Below are 12,612 nucleotides of genomic sequence, written 5' to 3' on the forward strand. Positions count from 1 at the left end.
TTCACTCAACTACCGATACCTCCTACCCCTGCTATGTGACACCTATAATAAGCTTTTATATTCTAGAAGGGTGTTCCTAACTGTGACAATGTCCATTATAAAGGTATAGCCATAACACGAAACTTCCAAGTCTATGTGATGAACTGAATCAAATATTAATGCTCGGTCCGATACTTCAGCCAAGTTTTCCATGTAGAGCACCATATAAGTGAGCGTTGTTTACGAGCAGTGCTACTTAAAGCCCTCGTTTTACTGGACTAAAAGTTAGAAGCAGTAATAATAACTCCGGACTAAATAGGATCGCCAACCAGAAACTTCATTGGCATTCCGTCCTTAGCACGTAAGAACTGCCACTTTATTTGAAACCAAACTTGGGCTAACTAATCCTCAAATCTTCGTTCAATAGAAAAGATCATTCTCCGATCCAAAAAATACCGTTTGGGATTATTTTCGCACACCAATCAACACCCTCTTGTCCTTTAGACCCACTAATGATGAAACGGAAATCCGTAGTAAAATTCGATATTTGGTTTGGTTCATTCGTTTCGAAACTGCGTTTTTACACAAAGCAAAGCACATTGCAAACTGCTGATAAGACTGAGCTTTCTATTTAAATTTCTCTGCTGAGGGTATCAGACACGCATCAGGGCCATTACGTGTCTCAAAACAGTGACGGCCTCTTTTACTCATTTTCGTAAAAAAAAATAATGAAAAATTCCAAGTGAGAACGTTCGTCTTCAAATTAAAGTGTACTTTTACTTAGACGCCGAGAGCGGAACTTACCTAGACACTGTCAACTCCTCTTAAATCATCGTCGGAAAGAAGCTTCGTTGAGAATCATTTGTCGTAATTAAATTTGCTGCACTTTGAACGTGGTACGACAATGTAAAACGGTACAATGGCGGAACTAACTAATTCAAGGACTTTAGAAAACACGTGCAATCAATTTAAGATCAGAGTTAAGGTACCACTGATTGATCTAATCTCATTGGAGATTTAAGAGAAAAATATAAAAAAGCTTAGATTTAAACTCTACGAAACAAAGTTTTAAGCTAATTATTCTCGGGTTGCACACTGAAACTTCTTAAGCGATGTTGAAAATTTTAATATACTGAAGCCTAGTTAGAAAAATTGTCGAAACATTCAGCTTCGTTATTTTTTCGTAGACACAGAACTTATAAAAAATATCGTTATGTCTTTAATTTAGAGACTGGAGAGTGCCACATGCATGCAACGTAAATCGCTTCCATCACTTGTTACTGAAACCTCCCACGAGACAGCTTTGATCACTTTCACTCTTAATTAGAACTTTGGCTGAACACACGCACATGTCACGTCAATATTACCATTCCGATGATACATTCTCGCCTAAGCTTTGTCTAATCCAGATAAGATACGAGTACACCACGCCCTAGCAACAAGTTCCTTAGCGGTTTAGACGCGTGTCTTGAAATTATTTCGTTGCTAGATGAAGCGTGGACCTAATTAATCGTTTCAGCCAGGGTTCTTACTTTAATTACAACTCGGACCGGTGGGATTAACACAGCATGTCCCGGGGCCACCGGATTAAAGCTTTGACCCCGAATCGACGCAGTAACAAACAAGACTCTCGGCTAGATGTCATACACGATCACAGCCATACATCACGTCACAATAATTGGAACGATGAAATATATCCAGAGAGTTATTACACGTGTTATTACCTTCCGATGATGGCAAAATATATACGAAAGAATCTTCCTTCGGTTCACTCGAGGGTCTTGGAACGACACTGACAAGAAGTGGCAACTACATAAAATTTAATTACGTCAGATGATGTTCATCGTCATGTAATTTTCTTCTAGATGAGAAATGTAAAAAATATCCAGTAATAAATAATTTAAGTTTTTATCAAAATTACAGCGTTGTAACTGTTTGGTAATTGAAGACTATGTATTTTGCACACAATTATTTGTTGTTTTTTTTAAAAAAAAGGTACATTTTTTCTTTCAAATCAGATTATTATCCAACGCATACACAACAGTGTTACCGCAAAATAAGTTGTGTGAATTCAGTTTGAAGTAAGAAAACCGACACGAACTGAACTGCCTTCCGACAATAAAAATGGAACAAGTCTGCTCTTGAGCATTAATTACAAAGTCGTCCCACGTAATAATTTCACATTGAATTCCGTTATTCCGCAGCAACGACTTGTATTTTTTCACTGCAGAAAACTATTACAACCGTGGGATGCAATCTAATTATTTATTTTCAAATAGTTTAACTCAAAATTGCAAAACAGGGTCAGAATCACAATGGGGCTTGTTCAACCCGCACTCACACCGCTGTACTCTACGGAGCAATAATTACTGAACGGATCGATTTCACTAGATAAGATACTAATTACTGCAATCTATAAATCTGAATTTTATTCGAATCTCAATTAGAGAAATACGCAGAAACAAATTTGTGCTATTAAACATAAGCGATCGAATAAATTGATTTAAAAGGATGAAAAGAGTTGTAGCAAATCAGTGAGTGTGTTATTTGAGAGCTTTGGCAACCAATTCTCATGAACAACATTTACATTTTCATGTGAGTCTATGAGATTGGTGACCTACTTCCTATCAAATATTTAAACTAACAATCGACTAAATTGAAATCTGTTCCATCAAAATTTTTAGCCAAGTAAAAAATATCACTGTATAATGTTATAAAATTTAAAATTATATTCGCAATAGCGCTTCTTGTCAGCTATCCTACAATTCAGGTAGGATTAGACAGATTTCATTAAAATTGGCTTTAATGAAATTTCTTAAAACATAGATCGTTAATTAGTTTGAAAAAGTCAAAAGAATATTTTTATTATTAAATTTGTATTTTAAAATCTCATTATACTGAGAGGATTCCGTTCCTCTACGAATTTGCATTTATTTCCAAATCAATAGGTTGTTCTCGAATCAGAAACCACCAAGAAAACATTATTAAATCCATGAAAAAATCGGGGTATTGGAAATCTCCCTGGAATACTTCCTTCCACTCACTTTCGGTTTTTGTTATCTTCTCTGATTTTAGCAGATACGGTTTTTGTAAGGAGTGAGGACATGTACACATATAGCTGGTTAGCTACATATATTGTGACGTTTTTCGTAATCGTAACATACAAAACAAGAAAACAATTAAAAAAAATCAATCTGTCCGCAGATTGTTTCATAAATGGCGTGCCTGATGTATGTACGATTTAATTTGATAATTTGTAAATAATAACAGGTTTCCAAAAGAAAGGAAACCATATTATGATTCTTATTACTTATTTCTCTATTCGAATGGCTGAAATTAGAGCTAGCCATTATCAAAGCTTATTATTATGTAGACATTATGTAGACAATCCTCATCCATCACTTTTTTTTTTACAAAGCACCCAACTACATTCCACCTAACTGCTATGAAAAATGCAAGAGGCGAAGCTATTCCACTAACTCTTGAATCGAGTTGTTTAGAAGGGGAAAGTTAGTAAAATAAGAGTGCATGGTGCAAATCACACAACACACATTTTACTTTACACCACTAATAAAATAGACTTGGATGTAATGTGCTAAGGTTGATGTTCCTATATCCTTTCCAGTTTATGTGACTGAGACGACTTTCAGTTTAAGATGACAAGTTTAAAAGTTTGAAGTTGAGTGTAGAACTCAGATGTTGTCGGGAGCCGTTTGAAAAGATACCGAACAAAAGTATAGCGTAAGTAGAATTCAACTAAGAAAAAAAACTGACCCCGAATTAACACATAGTATTTCACTTACGAGTTTTACTAATTGATACCATAAGAACATTTGCTTCGAAAAAAAAAAGATAATTATACAAAATTATATTCATAATAAATTAAATTGGTGTAATTTTTATCGAACAGTATCTACTTGGACCTGGTAATTTTAAAAAGTACTGTTTTAGTTGACGATAGAAAAATTAACTAAAATTCGATATTATTATTGTTTTGAACTTCGAAGATAATTTTAATTATACTAACTTAATACATGTTAATATTTTTTTCTCTTTTTATCATTAATAATAATTGAACTAATTATCTGTTGTCTCTCTTACTAAAAATCACCATTAATTCTTTTAATTTCTTTGGACAGGAATGATTCATTCGTAGAAGAGACTATGTTCACAATAATTAAATTAAAAATAAACAACACGTGGAAGTTTTTCGACAATTTATCGCGCCAAACATCGGCAATTTATTTTGTCATCAAGCAAACATAAACAAATTCATCAAGGAGATTTCCCGTGTAATTTCCTCAAATGTGCTATGAATTTATGAATCTGTCGGCCAAAACGAAACAGCCTTGTGTTTCGCCAAGTTAAATGAACCGAATTTTCCTATTCCTTAAGGATAATATGTTTTCATCATAGTAAATAGGATATAAAGAATTCAGATCCCAAAGAAAAACAAAAAAACTGCTTATTTACTGACATGCATCTCGTATGTATCCCGTTTGTTCTTCGCATCCTCTTTTTTTCGATATTAACGAATGCCTCGGCAAATTGAACATGAGATCGAATTTTTAGCATGTGGTTTGAATACAAATTGTAAGACGGCGAAATATTATTTACACAGTGTGTTTGCCTTCAAGACAACGCAAATAAGTGCAGACAAACACTGAAGCAGATTATAAAACAAAATTTTGTTTTAAAATGCGAAAGAAAACAAATCGAGGCTCATTTCCTCCAGGCGCTAAATAATAATTATAGATACATCAAAAGTATAAAAGCAAAGCTCGAGTCTCCGAAGATCTCGTCTATGAATTATGTATTTTCTTACAAAAACTGCACTGAAATATTCTGAATATTTTGTGTCGATGTGGAAAGGCGATGAAGAATGGCGCTTCACACACGTTTAAGGTCGAGGAGAAAAGATTTATGTTTCGATCTCTGCTGATACCAAAGAATGGTATACTGTCCGCACTGGAATTCCATCTCATGCATATTTCGTACCCAAAAAACATTGAAATAAAACTAAACGATTTTAATTAAATATCTCTAATCAGAAGCATCTAAGACGTGAGCCGTCTTCCCTTCATTTGTGAAATGTTGGATCGTTGGCAAAGTCTTTGTTTCACCCCTTTGCTTTACCTGAAAATGTATTACTGTTGCATGGTACCAAAGGGTAGACAATGAGATCCCCAAATTCATGAAATTAATTCCCGCCGCAGATGCAGAAAAGAGATGAAAACTTTGGCATTCTCGAATAAAGCACGGAAAATGCCCTTAATTGATGGTCTGTTTGTCTAACGAAAAGCACTTTTGGGGCACGATTGCATCGCTTTATTCATAGTGAGTAACGGTTTGCTGTGAAAAGGTCGATAGGGATTCATCAAGAGTAGGATGATAAGCCATAAATTGCCCGAAGCAGTTACGAGTTTGAAAAATGTACTTGTTTTATTGAGTGCTGATTAAAAACTTTCCTTCAACTTTATTGCTGCTTAAATCTTACTAAAGTATCAACAACAGTGAATACTAAAGTGACAGTATTACATTACCCCGTGTTTTTTCTTTAATGATGCTATAAAAATCTCACTTCAATATAATTACTCCAAAAATTTATTCAAGATGTCCTTATCTTCTTGTTCTATATTAATACTGTACAAATAGTGTCAAATAATTTTTTAAATTTTCATCAAAAATCGTGTATAAAGAACAAAAGCTGTCTCCCTTATTAAAAAAAAATTACAAAAGAAAGACTAATTACAACATAGAAATCAAAGTTATAATTTTCATTAACTTTTTAAACAGAACATTACTTAAAATGTGGGAAAAAGCGTAATTTTCAAATTAGGTTGTAACAATTTACACCTATGACCCTTCAAAAGCCTTAGCTGAGATATCCTATACAAATTACAAAATTGATTTAAAAAATAGAAGATCATGGCGGTTAATTTTATTAATTTGTATCATCTAAAAGCAAGAAGTAAATCCACACGGCATCTGTTCCAGACATTGTTCTAAATATAAATCTAAATTAACTTCCACTACCAAAAAATACAAAAAGTAGATTGTGCCGCTGTCATATAATTTCACATTATGCGGCAAGCTTTTTCGGCATCTTGTCCTAAATCTCTTCATGGCATGCCTACACGAACCTCACGTCATGTTCTTGGCGAAATGTAATCTATGGTTAGGAAAGTCCAGTGTTCCTTTGCATTTTTCGACTGTATAAAGACTGACAAGGGAGTTTCCTGGCGCGCCCCCGCATATTTAACTCGCGTGGATTCACCTCTGACCCACTAAGGAGCGTCATAAGACCCGATATTATCATGCATAATACCCGTTTTAACATTCAACTCTGGTCTTTTTCCCACTTCGATGAGAAAATAACAGTACGTGGTACATGTTCTCCTAATTAAGAAACTGCCAATGTCACATCATAATACAAGAGGTGAAAATAGCGAAAAAGATGATTAGAATTAAGCTGGAGCTGTCTAGGACACACCAGATGCTATTTAATGTAAATTATGGAAACTACAAAAACAGCATTCGAAAAGAGTAGTTTGAGGTCAGGTCAAATTTATTAAAACTCTCTAAAACAGAAACCACTTTTACTCGAAGGTAATTATACAAGTATAATCTATGCACCCTCATTAAAATTCTGTAATTTTCGGCCTCTTACAGTAACTTTACGATCATAATAAACGAAAAGCAACTTCCTGAAAGAGGCGTCACTTGAATGCATCAGGACCACATTTGCATTCTGCTCACGTACTGACTATGTAAAAAGGATACCGACGTTTTGAAATTTGACAGCACTGCTAAAATAAACCTTGTTAGCAAAATTTAATTAAAAGTTTAGATGGTTTCCAAAATTTCTTTGATTGATTCGCTTTTGGGGTAAACAGATAAAAAAAGTCTCAATCTGCTGATTGATGAAAGCAATTCATGCAAACTTTCAACACTTGATATATGCATGAACAATAAATCTTAAATCTAATGGTGACAATATTTCGGAAACCTTTTGTATGTTGTCAAAGTGCCACTTGGAATAAATCTGATAAATTGGTAAGAGTTAAACTAATAAAACAAAAAATATATTGTGATCAATTTTTCGACAGAATATCCTTTTTCCAAATTAGAATACAAATAAGATCTTAAAAAAACAAAGTTGTTACATTTTCGGTAGAAATCTAGAAAACAAGATTGAAAAAATACTTCCAGATCGCTTTCTTTCAAAAACAATATTGTTGCGGCCTACTGAATGTATTTTTAAAATACATTTTAAACCCTATGCCGACCCTTTCAAGCTAGTTTATAAGCTTTTTGAAAAAGAAAGCTTGAATTTCGTTCTTTCATTGCTCTCAAACAGTTGATTTTTATGCGTCTTTTTAACTACAGCATGTACAAGACAAGAATTAAGTGTCTCCCAGTTGTTTTAATATTACGAGTATTTGGAGGTGTTTATAGTTGTAATGTACGAGCGACTAAAAACAAAAATGTTTTTAGTCATAGAACTTCTTTTAGGCGTTATGAACATATCAGTAGAAATTTGTAACAGTTAAATGTAACAAATTTCTTCATAACTTTAAAGTAAGTATTTACTCTAAACGAAAATCTACGACACCCAGAACAATAGTTCAGTCTCAAATCTAATTTAATGAAAACAATATGCCGGAAGAAATTATAAATGCTGCACATGTTGAAATCTTTGTAAGTGTACCGACGCGTGGCGTTTCAGGAAGAACCAAAGTAGAATGAATGACCGCCTACAAATAGGAGCTTCGATTTTGAACGAATTTTGTTCTAAGACTTACACAGTAATTAACAACAAACTTCATTAAACAAAAATATGTCAAGAGACAAGTACTTAAAGCTGCAGCCTCGATTCAAAGCAAGTAGATTCGGTAAGTTTAGTTTCAGTAAAATAAAATCAATCATGCTCCAGTTTACTCAAGTTCATCAATATCAAACACGATAAACATTTCCCTTAGTGATAGCAGTGGTAGTTATCAATTCTTATGCAAACACCCCTTCTACTTGGATAGAACCGTAATTAATGATAAGGATGGATATTTATCTTGAAAGGGACAAGTGCGGTCTAAACTTCACAAACCGATATAATAAATTTTGCATAGGCGTTTATTTGCGTATCTCGTATATTTGTATGTACATACATTTCGAGTAAGAAACGAAATTCCCGCCCTTGCAATCTCTTGCCAACTTTTTGTAATAATAATAAAACTTCTCATGAAAGAGCGACATTATTTTGAATGGATATGACTTTTCATATAACTTAGATGTAGGTCAAGTAAAAAGGTCAAACTTTCCCACCCTAATAGAAACCGTTGTATGTGTTATTACAAGCAAACTCCCTTTCTGTAATTCCATTGGGTAGATCAACACATCAAATGTGAAACAAGAGAACATGGAATTGTAAGTATTACAGACAAGTTTATGTCGAAAATGGTTATCCCAAGAGTCTGTAATACAACTAGGTAAACATATAAACAGCCACAACTGAAACAACAGACCTTTGAAATTATTTTATACTGTTACGTTACTTTCTAACCAAAAATAAAACAGTGAAATGAAATAGAAAACTCGTGAAAGGATACTCCGATTTCTTCGTTGTTTACCAATTCACTTTCTGTTAATCTATATCAATTAACATAATCATTTGCTCTTAAATTCTCAACGTTCACAGACAAAACAGTACGAACAAAATAGCTCTAATCAAAACAGAACTTGTGAATCGTTCGCTTTGATCTCACCGCACCATCAGTTATGCTAATCGAGAAAGCTATAAACCCCCATTTATTGAGACTTCAGAGGGCTAACTGACAAAGATCTAACGACAAATACCTGCTATATATGCATCACAAATGATGCAATTCTGATAATTAAAATGATATTGCACGAGGAATGCGTTTAATCTTGCAAATATGAAAAAAAAAGAACAATCAGACGATGTATTGCACTAACTTCTAATAAAAACATTTAAAATTTCTATACATTTTAACAAGCCCAAGTTGCTTCCTCGATCATGAATCTTATTTGCGTTTCTTGAATCGACAGTAGCAATTATTTTAGAACTGGAAACTCAAACACAAATAAAGATAAAATATTCTTATGTATTTTTATGTATACACAAAAATTTACCATTAAAGTGGCAAAACAGCTTATCTAACACATGCAGGTAATAACAACTAATTAACTAACTACTGTTACAAAAAATAGAATGTCTATTCGGATCAATATTCCTTTATGGCACCAGGGGCGTCACTTGAGGAATTCCCCTACACGAATAAAGCAACTTCCGCGTACATTATACAAGTGCCTTATAACAACATGTAAAAAACTCACAGAAAAAACCGGAGTCCTCTTCTCCTTTTAACCGTTGAATTCCGCCTAGTTTTGATACTTGATAAGAGCCAAGTACCGATCAGCGAAAGATATCAAAAATTGGATATCACTCCAAGCATGCAGACAAAAACAATTAACTTTCGTCACGCTCCAAGTCTATTGTTCCGGATTGGTAAAAAAAAATTCAAACTTTCGCATTTATTACGCTCGTTAAATGCCCATTCGACAAAAAGTAGAAAACCCATTCGCGCTTAAAAAAATCAAAATATACCCAACTAAATCCGTGAGTAAACAACAAGAGAAGTTACCGTATCCCACTGAGAGAGTTTTTCAGGGCTCATGACCACATCTACGTTGCTTTAAATTAAGACTAATGTTAATGGGAGTACGACTTTGCAATGATGAAGTTACCTAGGAGGCACCCGTGACCTCACCCAAACTCCTGATTTCCGCCGCAACAATAGCGTTCTTGTGTCGGAAGTAAAACAGAATTACATACACAACACGTACGTAAGAGACCGAGTAAGAGACGGAATTAACTAAATAATGTAGACAAAGTGAAAACACTACTTGTTCATTAATTCTGTACCAGAATTTTCTTTCTGAAATGCAGATGTTTTCATAACTTCCTTTCATCTTCTCGACTCAAGAAGTACATTTGCAATAACAATAAATTTTGTGAAAATTTGCGCCCTGAATCTGAATAACGCCAAATTAAATGCTCGAGTTGTGTTGGATCAAAGAAAACCGTTGCAGCACTAGACAGCTTAACCAGCATGGTAATGATTATGCACAATCGTGAACTCGTGATGTCAAGTCGTGATTAGACTGTATAGTGTGTCTGTTAGAGTCTTTGTAGACACCAAAGGAGGTACTGAGGTATCAAGTCTGTCATGAAACTGATAATGTTAAGTTTAATACAGATAGCAAGAAAATTAATTTATCATTTGCTAGGTTTCAATAATTTAAACTATAAAATGAATCAAATGAAACCATCGGTTGTTCATTTAATCTTCGTAGCCACATGTACAGATAATCATCACAAACTGTACTTTATGTGGCTTTCTCGTGACGCTTTTTTTGCTTGCTACAGAAGTTCTACTGTCGTATACAATTAAAAAATTGACCCAAAACGTTTTAGCTGTATGATATGTATATATTTTTTCTTACTTGATTAATTTCGTTTTTTTTTTATTTTACTAATAACAGACCTTACTCTGCAACAAATAAGACTTTTTATTTATATCGCAACCGAAATTTTTAAATTAATGAGGAGACAACTGCATTACAAACCTCATAACAAAGCATACACAATTACAAAAACTCTTATAAATTACAAATATACCTTCTAATTTAAAAAAGCACTTGATTATCAACTTGCTTAATATTTTGTAAAATGTTGCTAACAAATTTGGCAAATGCATGAAATTAAAAGTCAGGAATAAAGAATACAAATCTGTGTCAATAAGATGAAAGTATATGTGTAACAATAAACAAACACCAACTAAACGCTCATTCATACTCTTGACAAAGTTTCATTTGAAATTGGAGATTTCAGCCCCACATTCCAGAACAAAGCATCAATTCCTAAACTGTATTTGCTTTGAAGTTTGACATGACAGAAAGGGGTCGGCAAAAAAAGAATGAATGTCACTTCTTAATAGTTTTCAAATTTGCAACATTATAAAGAATACACTGAAATTCTCATAGCTACAATAACTGAACTTTTCAATAAAATAAAACAAATTTGAGATAAATAATAAATTTAGTACATTTTTTCATATTAACAGGATGCAATTGAAGAATTGAATTAAAGTTTCGAAAATGATTCGAAATTATTCGACTTAAAATAGTCAGAGGCAACGTGATCTCATCACGTTTTTCTTATAACAGTTATTGATATTAGCTGCAGGAATGTTAAGTACAAAATGATCTATAGAGCTGTTGGTGCAATAAAAATAAATTAGTTTGATAGAAAAAAGAATTGCATTACAATCACCAGTAAGGTAATAACGGTTCTAAAAAATTACGATATGAAATCTATAATAAGTATCAAATAAAAAATTGTGCAGTTTTATTTCAAATAAATAATAAAAATTGAACAAATTAACAATCTTAATCCTTTGTCAAATTTTGAAACCTTAACAGTATCATTTATCAATATAAATTCATAACGCTTCACGCATATACAAACAAAACATTATAAAAATTAAATATATATTTGCATCTGTGTAATCTTTTTTCTTTCTTGTTAAGATTAGGCTACTTGAATTATACAAACATTTAGTTAACTTCCTCGTAATTCTAATTAATTTATAGTCCGGCAAGTGCATTTTTCATGTTTATACCTACATTTTATTTGTTGTTTCCACTAATTACCTCCGTTATAAGATATAATTACAACTCACAGTTCTAAGTACAGCAAATATACGAAATGAAGGGTTCTTAAGATAGTCCGGTCGTGACGCGATATACGTACTAAACAGGTTCGAAAACTGCAACAGTACTAAATTAACCACTAGTGAGAACAGAGTTCACACGATTCTAGCACCAGTTATACAGCTTCGGGTCACTGTTAAAAAATATTAATTTGAGAAGACCGTTAAAAATATTTTTTTGGCTATCATCTACAATCTTTCATATTTCTAAATTTATCACATAGTTTAATTTTTACATGTATTTGCCCACCATCTTCTAATTAAGTAAAAAATAGCAAGTTTACTTATATGGTATATCCCGTTAATTTAATGATAGAAATCTTTGAAATATTCTTTCGAAAATATACCTAGAAGCATACCTAGGTAATTTTATTTATTTTTGTAAACATCCATATGACAATTCTCTTGTAATGATTTATTATCATATTTCAAAAACAAGTATGTCATTCTTTGTTATCACCCCAACATACCTAAAGTCTAGTCTACCAGCAATGTCTTTTGAAAAATCATATGTTTCTCCCTCCGTCCATAAAATTAATATAAATTAAAGAAGTAACAGTAACTTACATTCTGGTCAAAGAATCTTAGTGTGATACAATGATGATAACAATACCCATACATGGTAAGGTATTGCCGAAATTATCATTGTTATTGAAAAAAAACAACATCAGCTATGTCAAGATCTAACAATTCTGATTTAGAAAATAATTTCTAGAATAGGTGTTTCACTAAAAATTGCTCTCCAGCTAACGATATTTTAAAGAGCACCTAATCTAATTGAAATAAAACATGAAAACTCGTTATTATAGAATATTTAGAACATGTTTCAAATTTCATAATA

The 12,612-nt window shown here is 32.8% G+C and overlaps 1 protein-coding gene across 3 annotated transcripts in view; it reads right to left on the minus strand.

Moving 5' to 3' along the window:
- Positions 1–12,612, minus strand: part of LOC123012400 — a 125,682-nt gene that overhangs the window by 62,430 nt on the left and 50,640 nt on the right. The window contains exon 1 of one of the 3 annotated variants that reach the window (XM_044410282.1): positions 784–804. The exons of the other annotated variants lie outside the window; for them this stretch is intronic. The gene's annotated coding sequence lies outside the window, so the exon portion shown is untranslated. Of the gene's footprint in view, positions 1–783; positions 805–12,612 lie in introns of those variants that run through there. 3 annotated transcript variants of the gene reach the window in all.

The sequence above is a fragment of the Tribolium madens genome, unplaced genomic scaffold (genome assembly GCF_015345945.1).
Source record: "Tribolium madens isolate multiple individuals breed KSU strain unplaced genomic scaffold, Tmad_KSU_1.1 Scaffold_96;HRSCAF=242;Tcas5.2_LG5, whole genome shotgun sequence".
NCBI lineage: Eukaryota > Metazoa > Arthropoda > Insecta > Coleoptera > Tenebrionidae > Tribolium > Tribolium madens.